Source organism: Ambystoma mexicanum, chromosome 3p (genome assembly GCF_040938575.1).
Source record: "Ambystoma mexicanum isolate Mex_15411 chromosome 3p, UKY_AmexF1_1, whole genome shotgun sequence".
In the NCBI taxonomy this organism is placed as follows: Eukaryota; Metazoa; Chordata; class Amphibia; order Caudata; family Ambystomatidae; genus Ambystoma; species Ambystoma mexicanum.
The window spans coordinates 626,494,294-626,506,046 of record NC_090925.1 but is presented as its reverse complement, the minus strand read 5'-3'; the positions used below and the strand labels follow the sequence as shown (position 1 = coordinate 626,506,046).

General features: G+C 43.4%; 1 pseudogene; it reads left to right on the top strand.

The window, feature by feature from the left end:
* Window positions 1-11,129: 11,129 nt before the first annotated feature.
* On the top strand, window positions 11,130-11,402 carry LOC138579935 (26S proteasome complex subunit SEM1 pseudogene; annotated as a pseudogene).
* The last annotated feature ends 351 nt before the right edge of the window (window positions 11,403-11,753 follow it).

Genomic DNA, 11,753 nt, shown 5'->3' with positions numbered 1-11,753 from the left:
GATTAATTCTTTCAAAAACCTCTTTGCTATTTTGTAGCTCAATATACAGCTGCGTATCATCCGCATATGAATGAAATAGCAGCCCATATTTCCTAAATATTCTTAAGACAGGACGAAAGTAAAGGTTAAAAATGAGAGGGGACAAAGAGGAACCCTGTGGGACCCCACAATCAAGTTCCACCATTTGTGAGGTGAAACCATCCAATATAACCCTCTGGGTTCTGTCTTTTAGAAATGACTCAAACCATTTCACAACCCGTTCAGAGGCTTTTCCCACCTGCCCGATCCGTTCTGCCATTATCTGGTGATTTACGGTGTCAAAAGCCACAGAGAGATCCAGCATCAAAAGCACTGTAGATCCCCCCCTATCAGCGACCTCCATTAAATCATCATGTAGGGCTAACTTTTTGCTATGGTTAGGGGGGAAACCTGATTGGAGGTCATCCAATAGGTTCTCTTTATCCATGAATGCCTGGAACTGAGTACACACCACATTTTCCAAAAATGTTGTTGGCCGCATTAAATTAGCCACCGGTCGGTAATTCTTCATTACTTCCGGGTCTAAGTTGGGTTTCTTTAGCAAAGGTTTAATTAATGCTTTTTTTAAGGCTATGGGTACCTATGAGTGTTGTAGTGACTTGTTCACAAAGGTCCAAATGAACAATGTTAATTTGTTCGCTAACCGTTTTGCAGCATATGCTGGGTTTCAGCTCTCTTAAAAGAGTAGAGATTATCTTATCCTCCACTTTTAGGAACTGAAAAACTGTTTCCCTTGTTTTTCCTTCTCGTGTTCCTTTTCTTCCTCCGCTTTCCTCTCTGATTTAAGGCCCCTTCCCTGTTCAATATTTTTTAATATAGTGACTATTTTTTCTTTAAAAAAGAGATTAAACTTGTCTGCCTGTCCCTGGGATGCAGTTATGGTGGAATCCATACATGCTGGTGACCTGAATTTTGCAACCACATCAAATATAGCCTTTGATTCATTTCCAGCTTGCGTAATCTCATTATGTAGGTCGTACGCTTTGCTACAAGCAAGGCGGCTTTATATATTTTTAAAACTGCCTTAGCCCTAACCGCACCATTATTGTTTGTCTCCAGTTATCATTAGCTTTATGGAGTTGCTCTTCCGAAGCAGAGCAAGTTTGGGATTAACCAAGATTTAGATTTTTTTTTTTTTATTTCAAGGGTGCATACTTATTACATATTTCTTCCAATATATCCATACCTTCGTTAAAGAATTCAACACATGTCAGTGAGTTATCAATAGCGTTCAATTTCACCTGTACTTCTCCCCCTGGGATTTTATCCAAATCGGTCACGGCGCGTTTCCAAATTATTGGAATTTCGCTGCCTTTACTCTTTGCTGAGTCTCTACTAGAGAGTGTGAAAGACAGGACTCAGTGGTCCGACCATAGTACTGGACAGGTTTCTTTAAATGCTGTAACCTTTCCCCTGGTAGCCAGCAGATCTAAACAATGCCCCTTATTATGAGATGGTGCTGTTGTCAGTATAGTTAGTCCATGGTTATCCCAAATTTCTCTCAGGGATATGGAGTCTGGATTAGTTGGGCTATCCATCCAGATATTCCAGTCTGCAAGGCAGATAAGTGTGTTATATTTACTTCCTGTTAATGTCAGATAAAAATCCAGTGATTCCAGAAATGTACCTAACGGACCCGGGGGACGATAGCCTAGTACTATTTTTATGGAGGTTAAATTGGACAATGTAATAGTAAAATCTCTTATTTGTGCCTCTTGACCCCAATCTAGTTCCTCCATATGAGAGATGGTCATTGCCAACTTGTAAATAATTGCAATGCCCCCTCGTCTTTTATGTGTACGGTCAATTTTCTGTATGCAGTAATTAACAGGCACCAATGTATGAAACATTGCTTGGCTCCCCTCTGAGAACCATGTTTCTGTCAATAACAGTAATTCCAAATCATGTTCAAGGATCAATTCTCTCACCTCTACTGCATGAGCGACTGCTGATTGTGCATTAACCAGTGCTGCCTTAATCATTATGGGTTCCCCTTTACTGAAGTGGTTCTTCTCAATTTTTGTGGTTCGCTTATCAATCTCCAGGAACCTGATTTTGTTCAAACTTCTTAGGTCAATCTTGCCCCTTTCATTATTGACCTCCTCCAAATCTGCTCTTGCATACATTGTATCCTAATTGATGAAAGGATAAGGAAAGCTTACCTTAAAATGGATAAAAGGAAATGAGGTCGGAATTAGGTCGGTGTTGAGAGATTTGAAAGCCATTTGGCAATTCGAGGGGAGGCTTTTGGGGGTCACCTCAAACTCAAGGGGATGCAGGCAGGCTAGGTCTGGTTAGGTGATGGAATTGTTATCTGAAGTGACAAGCAGCACTGTAAATGCAGATATCTGCACAAGGGAAAGTGGGGTATGCTGGGCAATAACAGATACATATCCTAGAATGATGTGCTAGTTTAAGAAATGTGGCACATTATGAACCGACCTGTTTGATAATATAAGGGAGATCTGGTGGTGGATCTAGAGGCAGCGAAACGTGAGGCAAGGAGTCTCGATGAGATGGGAGTCAGTAAGGCCAAGAATCAGACTAAGGCCCAGGTCCTTGACCAGAATAACTGGAGATTGAATTAAAGAATCTCACTACGGACCATTTAAAAGTAAGTATCCTTTCTGTTTTTGTTAATTTTGTATTCCAGGTTGGTTTTTTTTTCTTTCTTTCACTGTTTCATTCCCGGTTTATCAACTCAATGTAGCCTAATAAAAGCATGTTTTAAACACAAGGACCCATCATTAGTGGCAAAAAAAATGTTCATGGTACATCTTCAACATATCCTCAGACTGACCCTGCTGGGGGTGCCACTTACGCCCTATCATTTGGGCCAGTTGACACCACACTTATTTTGTTATCTGGTCATTTTACAAATGTTGAGGAGGTTCAAGTGAACTGAGGAGGCAGGCGAGATGAGGTAAATGTAGCATTACATTTTGGTATAGACGAGCCTTCTTTAGTGTATTCCTGCAGTACTAGCCAGCCAGATGCCTAAGATAGGAGAATAAATACCTTTGTCTCGGGAGGATGGCTCAGCGGCAACATGCTCGCCTTGAAAACAAGACGCTACGGAGCAACACAGGTTCGATCCCCGCGTCCATGCTTTGAAACCTTTGGGTATTAAGCACATTATAAATAACCTATCATATAATTTATGGGAGAACGTTTTGTCATACACACAAGGCTCCACTTTGTGGCCCACCCTACATCTGCCTAGATGGAACATTTTGAAAAAACTCTAAGGCATACAACCTCACCTAGTCAGCTCCACTTACGGGCATGACATACATTTGCTGTCTTTTAAACTGAGAGGAAGGGAGCTTGTTCGAAAGTGTATCCCTGCGCTGATATATTGGGTAGTTTAGTTGTGTCAGATAACTCCTGCAGCCGTTACAGAGTTCCTCTGGGACAATGCTCCTAGAGTCCCATGGGGTAAGGAGAGTTAGAGACGTGGTTGGATCCCGGTTGCATTGGCGCTGGCTCAGGCAAGCGCCTTGGTCACATAAGCACTTCTGGCGACAAAGTTTTCATGTTCTTGATTTTTTTATGTTTTTCTTTATCAGCAAAAGTGGGCCTGGAGGTCGGGCATTTGAGCAAAAAGCCAACACGTGTTTCGACCAGGGGTCTTTATCAAGGCTGTGTGAAAGGTGTAAATGCAGGTGTACGTGGTGGTGGTGCAGTGAGTAGCAGTGAGATGTCATTTAGCAGTTACATACGTAAAGACATTGGTATTTATATATTGTTATTGTTTTTTAAAAATGTTTTATAATTTCAGCAGGTACACATATAGTTAATAGAATTAGTGATGTGTGGTGTGGTTGTGATGTGATATAGTGCACGGATTTGTGTACATACATTTGATGCATAAGGATAAATGACATCACAGATGGTATGATTGACCGGGAGAAGGTTGCACCAAGGGCGAAAAAAGAAGAAGAGAGGAAGGGGTTAGGAAAGTAGGGCAAGATGCCACAGTGTACTGTATAAGTGGCAAAGTGGCCATTCTTACCAGAAGAAGGAGCTGTGTGGTCTCCTTGAATAGGGTGCTGGTGAGGGATAAGGGGGTTCTGTTGATCCGCTGTGGAGGTGGTGCGTGTGAGGTGAGAAATCCAGAGGGATGCACTGCAATCCAATATAACTTGCAAGCTCTGTTGGAGTCTAGGCGCTCCGGTGGGGTTCGTGGAAGCGAAGTGCTCCACTACGGTTGTGGGTTGTCATTTTGGGAATGGAAGCATGGTGTGTGCGAGTGTGCCAGGATGGTCGATTTGCTGAGCATATATCTCAACCATGGGAGTTGGTAAAGTAGGCCTTACGGGGCTAAGAGAGGCAGGTGCCTGAGAGAGTGAGTGGGGATGGACTTGTAGGCGAGTGCTTGAGTGTAATGTGCAACGCATGGATGTGCATTTACAGTGGAAAGGCAACGTGGTGTGAACGTGAGCCTTTGGGGTCGGTTGCACAGTAAAACGGGGCGGGTGCCTGAGGGGTGATGGAGTACAAGTCCATGCAGCGGTAGCTCTTGGATTGATAGGATGGGAGGCAGTTGTAGGGAGAGACAAAGGCTAGTGTGTACCGTATGCGGTGCTCATGAAAAGTGTTGTGGTGTATGCCAGTACATGGGGCAGGAGGAGGGTGAGATGGCCTCTCAGTTGAATTATCGGAAAAATGTGTACCTATTGGGCAGGAAGGTACTGGTCACGGGGCACAATTGCAGTGCTACTGAATCCTGTGTGCCGAACACAGTAATTGGTGTCAGAGGTGTATGCAATTGAGTTAAGGAGTAGGGTATATTGGCCTCTCGGACCTGAATACATGGACGTGCAATCAGCGTGGATCATGAGAGGTTTTTTTTTCTCACCTGTAGGGCCTAGCTGGGCTGCTCTGCACATTATGGCTCACAGCGATCGTTTATATCCCATTCGCCATTTTGGGTGTCGTAATGTAGGAGCGTGTCAGCTAATGGTGTAGGTGCTGTGTGAAAGAACAGCTCCCATTGGCTGCGCAGATGGCAGCGTGGTAGGCTAGAATGCTAAAGCAGTATTACGTGCAATTTGGTAAGGACATGTAAGATGAGCATGGGGGATCCCTGGTTGGACCGCAACATGCGGTGCGCTGTCTCTGATATTTGGAAGGCAATTTCGTAATGACTGATAAGAGTAAATGGAGCATGCCAGGATTGGCCACAAGGTAATGTAAGCGGTATGTGGATAAGGGGGCATGCTTAAATATTCAAGGGCCTGCGAGTCTTGACCGCACAAATACTGTACGAGATATAGGTGAGTTGAAAGTACCAGTCGGGTGGGCACCAGTTAGAAGAACGGAGAGAACATTCTGGATGCATGCGTAGAGGGTGCTAAATTAAGTGAAAGCTGGTTTGCACAGACAAGAAGTTGAGTTGCATGCTGGACTTGAGAAGTGGTGGGAAGGGAGGTATGTAAGCGGCCTGTCTGTTAATTGTTTCACAGTGTGTGTGCAGGTCAGGAATGTTAAGGTGTGATGTAGGAGCAGATGGTTGTCCGACCTGATTGTATGAAAGGGTGCCAGTAGCTCAAGCTCTATCGGGTGGAAGGGCTGCCTGGGGTGCTTAGCAAATAAGGTGCCAAAAGAACTCGAGGGCGCTTTGGGCGTATACGCCCAATGCCTGTGATAGGGTATTCCTGAATGCTTTGGAGAATATGGCAAAGGACGGTGTGTCGCGTGTGGTTGTGGTCTGCCTAATGTGTGAATGGACATAGTGGGTCTGGTCAGGTTGGGGGGGGCTTGGTGGGTGATGGAGAGGCAGGCAGGGAGTAGGGCCAGTGGTAGTGCCTGACGCGGACGCCAGTCAGATGTTTGGAGTCGGCAAGTGGGGTGGGTCACAAGGGTTAATTGCAAGTAGTCATTCAGAAGTAATGTAGCTAGACAGTGTATTACTATAAGAGAAAAACATTAAGTTCATGGTCGGTGTTTGGTCTGAGGCTCACACTCCTGAACTTGTAGCTGAGTTTTGCCTCTCGTCTCAGTCTCAATTCTCTGTCACCACCTCTTGCATCACATTTAACTAGTTTGAGCCCCATCAATCGAATATCCTCTTCCTACTCCATCTGATGTTTCTCCTGCCAGTGCAGTTCCAAGGGGTATATTGCATCTTGCGATTTCAATAGACCCAGGTGTTCTCTTATCCTGGTTCTGAGTTCTCTAATCGTGCTTTCAATGTATTTAGGATTGCAAGTGCAAATGATGACGTAAATTTGTATTTACAGTTCATGAAATCAGTGACTTTGTGATTGTGAGTCCCCATACATTTGATTGAATTGGCATTCTTTGCGTGTGCGCACATGCAGCACATGCCACATTTATGAAAGCCAACTGCTTTGTTTGATGATAGCCAATTGTCTCTTGGAATAGCCCCCAATGGGATGTAGGAGGGGCTAAGCATGTTCCGCAGAGTCGGTGCCTTCCTTTATGACATTTGAGGTTTCTCTGGTATACATTGTTGGATATCTTTGTCAATGCATAGGAGGTAACAGTGTTTGCTTAGGAATTTTTGGACCTGATGGCTGTCCTGATGGAATCTTGCTACTTATCTGATGACATTGTCCTTAGTTCTTACTTTGGTCTATGGGTTAGCAGTGTTTAATGCACAGTTTTGTTGGCTAAGCACACTGCTGATCCAATTGTTGCCTTAGAGTAACCTCTTTCCATGAATCTGTTACATAGAAGGTTGCATTCTGCATCAAATGCCTCGCTGGTGCTGCAATTCTTTTGTGCCTTGATAAATTCTCCTTTAGGGATGTTGTCAATGACAGATCTGCAGTGGAAACTGGTTGCAAAAAGCACAGAATTATCCTCTGTTGGTTTCCTTTAGGTGGATATTTTCAATATTCTGTTTTCACAGTGATTCTTATGTCCAGGAAGCCAATTGTATGGTCACTGTGTGAACCCATGAGTTCTATGCTGAACTGATTAGTATTCAGATATTCCTTGTAGGCCATTAGTTGGTCAGGTTTTCCAGACCAAATCATGAGCATGTTGTCGATTTAGCAACACCATTTGTGGATCAGGGTGTTGAAGTGACTGTTAGCGAAAGCCTGAACCTGTTCATATTAGTTCATGAATAGGTTTGCCGTGGTAGGAGCATATGTAGTTCCCATGGCAATAACTTTGATTTGTCTGTAATGGATCCGATTGAATAGAAAAACAGTATTTGTCAAGGAGAATTCCAAGAATTATTTTGTTAGTTCCAAATGTGAATAGAATGATGCTGAAGCCTTAGCATATATGAAGTCAACCGTTTTCAGTGCTAGGGTATGATCAATTGCTGTGTATAGTGCTTTGACATCAAGCATGACCAGCAAATAGTGGGATTCCAAAATCACTTCTTTGAGGATGAGTAGGGTATTCATTGCGTCTTGAAGGTAAGTCGGAATTTTGGGGACCTCAGGTGGCAGTATATTGTTTATATCCTTGCGAAGGACTCTGTGACCCAATCTATGGCATTGAGAATGGGTCTCCCTTCACATATTGTATTGAATACTTCATGTACATTGGGGAGGACATTTATGGTTGACATCCTTGGGTGTTTGGGTAGTTGTGCTCTTCATCAGTGATTAGCCCCTGTTTGTGCCATTTTGTCAGACACTCCTTTGATTGCTTAACAATGCTCTCACTAGGATTGGTTGTTAATTGTTCATAGTAGCCTGTGATTGACAGATGTGTGTTGGTCATTTCAATATAGTTTGTTCTGTCCAGTATGACTATGTTTCCACCCTTACCCGCTTCCTTGATTATGATGCTGTCATTTTGTTTTTATAGTTTTGAGTGATCCTAGCTCTAATGTGTTCAGGTTGTTGGGTCTCTTGTTCTTTCTGTGTCTCATCCTGTCCTCAAGGTAGTGTAGGTCTCGGGTTACTGATTGCTGGAAAATGTCTATCATGTTGTCTCCCTGTATGTTTGGAGTGAACTTGGATTTTTTCTGAGATATCAAGATTCTTTTCCTCTATATTGAGGTCTTTCAGGATGTCCCTTTTCGATTGGGTATTGCCCAATGTATCTTGTTCCAGGTTGACCATAAGATGGGTAAGAGCTAGGTGTTGCATGTTAATCTCACTGATTGGATGTTTCGTCTTTCTTGTAGGATGCCAGTCAACCTTCTTTGCAAAGAATGTCTTGAGATTTAATTTCCTGGTGTATTTGAACAGGTCAATGTGCCCCTGTAGGAGATCCGCTGGTGCTGTTGCTGCAAATGGCAAGCCCCTGTTGAGCATGCTTCTCTCGGTTGCATTAAGGGGATAGCTGGATATGTTAAGCACTAAGATTACAGTGCAGGGTCTCTCTGTTGCATTTGTTTTTGAGATTTTGTAAGCATTATGGCACTTCTGTATTCTGTGGTCATGTTTCTGACATCCACCTCTCATCCCTCTCTTGTTATTTCTCTTCTTGGTGGTGCATTCTCTACAGGGTTCTGGAAACTTACTCTTTTTGTAGTGTTTGTGGATCTCATGCCTTTTTTGTAGCATTTTATCTGGTCTAAAAAACGATAACCTTTGTCTCTATTGGTGTTGGTACTAGGTGCAGCTTTATTTGTCAGTTTGTCAATAGTAGTTGGTTCTCTTGGGACTGGTTTGATGTCACTGTCAATCTCTGAGCTTGCCGGTGAGCTGTTTGGTGTGCTCTCTCATGAGTTCTGCTGGTAATGGTCACTAAATTTGGGTTGAAAGGTGAAGACCCGGACATCTTTATAGTCTTGTTCTTCTCTTGAAAATGTCCTGCATTTCCTGAGCTTCACGTCATCTTGGAGGTTCTTTAGAATTTCATACATTGTCTTAATGTTTTCGTCTTTGGTACTTGCCGCGCATTGTTTGCTTCGATCTATAGTTTGAGGGTGTCAATTTCAGTTGCTAGTCTCTTATGTTCCCTGTTGGCATGTTCTATGAGGAGTTGTAACATTATCTTAGAGCAATTGGTTAAGTTTCCCTCCCATTTTGTGGCTAGATCCGCAACCTCTGGGTTGTTGAAGTCGGGGAAAATGAGTCCTCGAGGTATTTTATCTAGGTCCAAGTAGGTTGGTAGAGTAAATACTTCCCAGAATGTGTTTATCTCCTTGGTGCAACATCGCTCTAATTTAACACATTTTTGACGGAGATTCTCTGTTATGTTAGGTCTTGGAGGAAAAGCGTGTTTAGACGAACAGCTAGGTGTAAAGAGGTTTTTGACATTGTCTTGCCTAGATAATAGGTAGTTGGTCATATTGGCTTTGTAGATCTCTAGCAGAGGCAATCCTGTTCCAGGGTTTAGACTGAGAGGACGGGAGCTTGTTGGAAAGTGGATCCCTGCTCTGATCTATTGGAAGTATAGTTGTGTCAGATAACTCCTGTAGCCGTCCCAGGGTTCCTGCGGGACAAAGCTCCTAGAGTCTCATGGAGTAAGGAGAGTTAGAGATGTGGTTTGATCCCTAGTTGCATTGGCCCTCGATCAGGCAAGTGCCCTGGTCAAATAAGCACTTCTGGAGACAAGGTTTTCATGGTCTTGATTTTTAATGTTTTTCTTAATAAGCATCTTGCCCTTCTTACCTAACCCTTTCCTCTCTTCTTCTTTTTTCGCCTTTGTTGCAACCTTCTCCTGCTCAATCAGACCATCTGAAATGTCATTTATCTGTATGCATCAAATGTATGTATATGAATCAGTGCACTATATCACATCACAACCACAGCACACACCAGTAATTCTATTAACTATATGTGTACCTGCTGAATTTTATAAACATTGTTTTAAAACACATAAAAAATGCATAAATACCAAAGTCTTTACGTATGTAATTGCTAAATGACAATGCACTGCTACTCACTGCACCACCACCACCACGTACACCTGCACTTACTCCTTTCACATATCCTTGATAAAGACCCCTGGTCTAAACACGTGTTGGCTTTTAGCTCAATTTCCCGACCTCCAGGCCCACTTTAGCTGATTAAGAAAAAACATTAAAAATCAAGAACATGCAAACTTTGTCGTCAGAAGTGCTTATTTGACCAAGGCACTTGCCTGATCCAGCGCCAATGCAAGCAGGGATACAACCACGTCTATAACTTTCTTTCAAACTGCCTTTCCCCCTCGCGCTCTGAAGATGCCACAAGTGAGATCAGAGCTAAATAGAGTAGCAATGCAATCATGTTTTGAGTGCAGCAAATGTGGGGAAGCTGGTGGTCTCTGTCTTGGTGTGACTATGTAATGCATTACCATCTAGTTCTCATTTTCGGGAGTCTGTTACTAACATTATCTAAGTAGAAGTCAACAAGTAAAAGCATCAGAAGAAGAATGAGGCGATATGCGCTGAGGTGGCGGGCCCACCCTGTAGGTAACAGCCGCCGTCCAAGTTAATGGCCCGACCACTGCTGGCTGGGCCCGCCACCTCAGAGCATATCGCCATTAGCACCTGTGTAGATGCCTATATGGGTGCTAATTTTTTTATTTTATTTTTAAATCAACACTGAACGGTGCTGTCAGCCAGGAAGTCAATTTTCAATGACGATGACTGCTGTCATCAACATTGAAGAGGGACAGCCTGGCAGACAGCACTGTGCGGCATTGGGTGGCGAGAGAAAGGTATGTTTCCTATTTTGGTTTAAAAATAAAATAACACCATTAGACCCCATGTAGGGAGCAACACAGGGGCTAAGGTGAAGGGGGAGAGGGGATGGAGAGCCCCCAACACCAATGAAACTGCTTTGAATGTGGGCTTTCCTAAGTGAACACAGCCTACGTTCTGAGCATTGTCATTGGTGGAATGCGCTTCCCTGGGTGCTAATGGGCTATTGTCTGAAAAAAGATGGAGAGGGAAATTAAATGGGGTATTTAGGAGAGGGTTCCATGAAATACTGGGTTCTTTACTTTATTCCTTTATCCACACATCATACAGTGGTCATCTCGTAGCCTCACCTAATATGGCTATCAATCAACAAACCTTCGATTCCATGAAACAAAATCCTAACAAATCAATTGATGGTTGTGTAGCTGCCATACTAATGTGTCAGTTCTAGCTGCCTGTTTTTTTTATCTTCATGGTGAGGTGACAAGCGAAATAGCGTGAGAAGAGATTACTGGTAAATATGTCAGACAAGAAGCAGACGGTAGACTTGGGGTTGCTGGAGGAGGATGATGTGTTCGAGGAGTTTGCAGCCGAAGACTGGGCTAGTTTAGATGAGGATGAAGACCCACACGTTTGGGAAGATAATTGGGATGATGATCATGTGGAGGACGATTTCTGCAACCAGTTCAGAGCTGAATTAGAAAAACACAGATACAAAAATAAAATGGAATATCATACGAATTTGGAGCTCGGCTGGGAGTGGAGGATTTCATCCGGGATCAGATCTTTCTAAATACAAACTGTGAGCTTATAGGAGGGAAGCTCTGGGCTGCACGTCATCTGCAATTGCAGGAAGTAATCAGAATGTTGAGTGTAAAATGCTATGAACACAGGTAGTCACATCGGAGCAGATAAAAGCAAACATAGATTCCAGCTCTGTCAATGTGGTCAAGAAAGTAACAAAAGCAATCCAAAGGAAGGAGGGTGCATGTCACAAGGGGAGGCGCAGAGAAGCCGTGGGCAGGTATGCAGCCAGGTGTAACTAATATGGGGATAAATAGGGCACATGGGAACACAAGAACCTGTCCCGTATTTACGGAAAGGTGCCATAACTGCAGCAATTTGGAACATTTTTCCGAGAAGA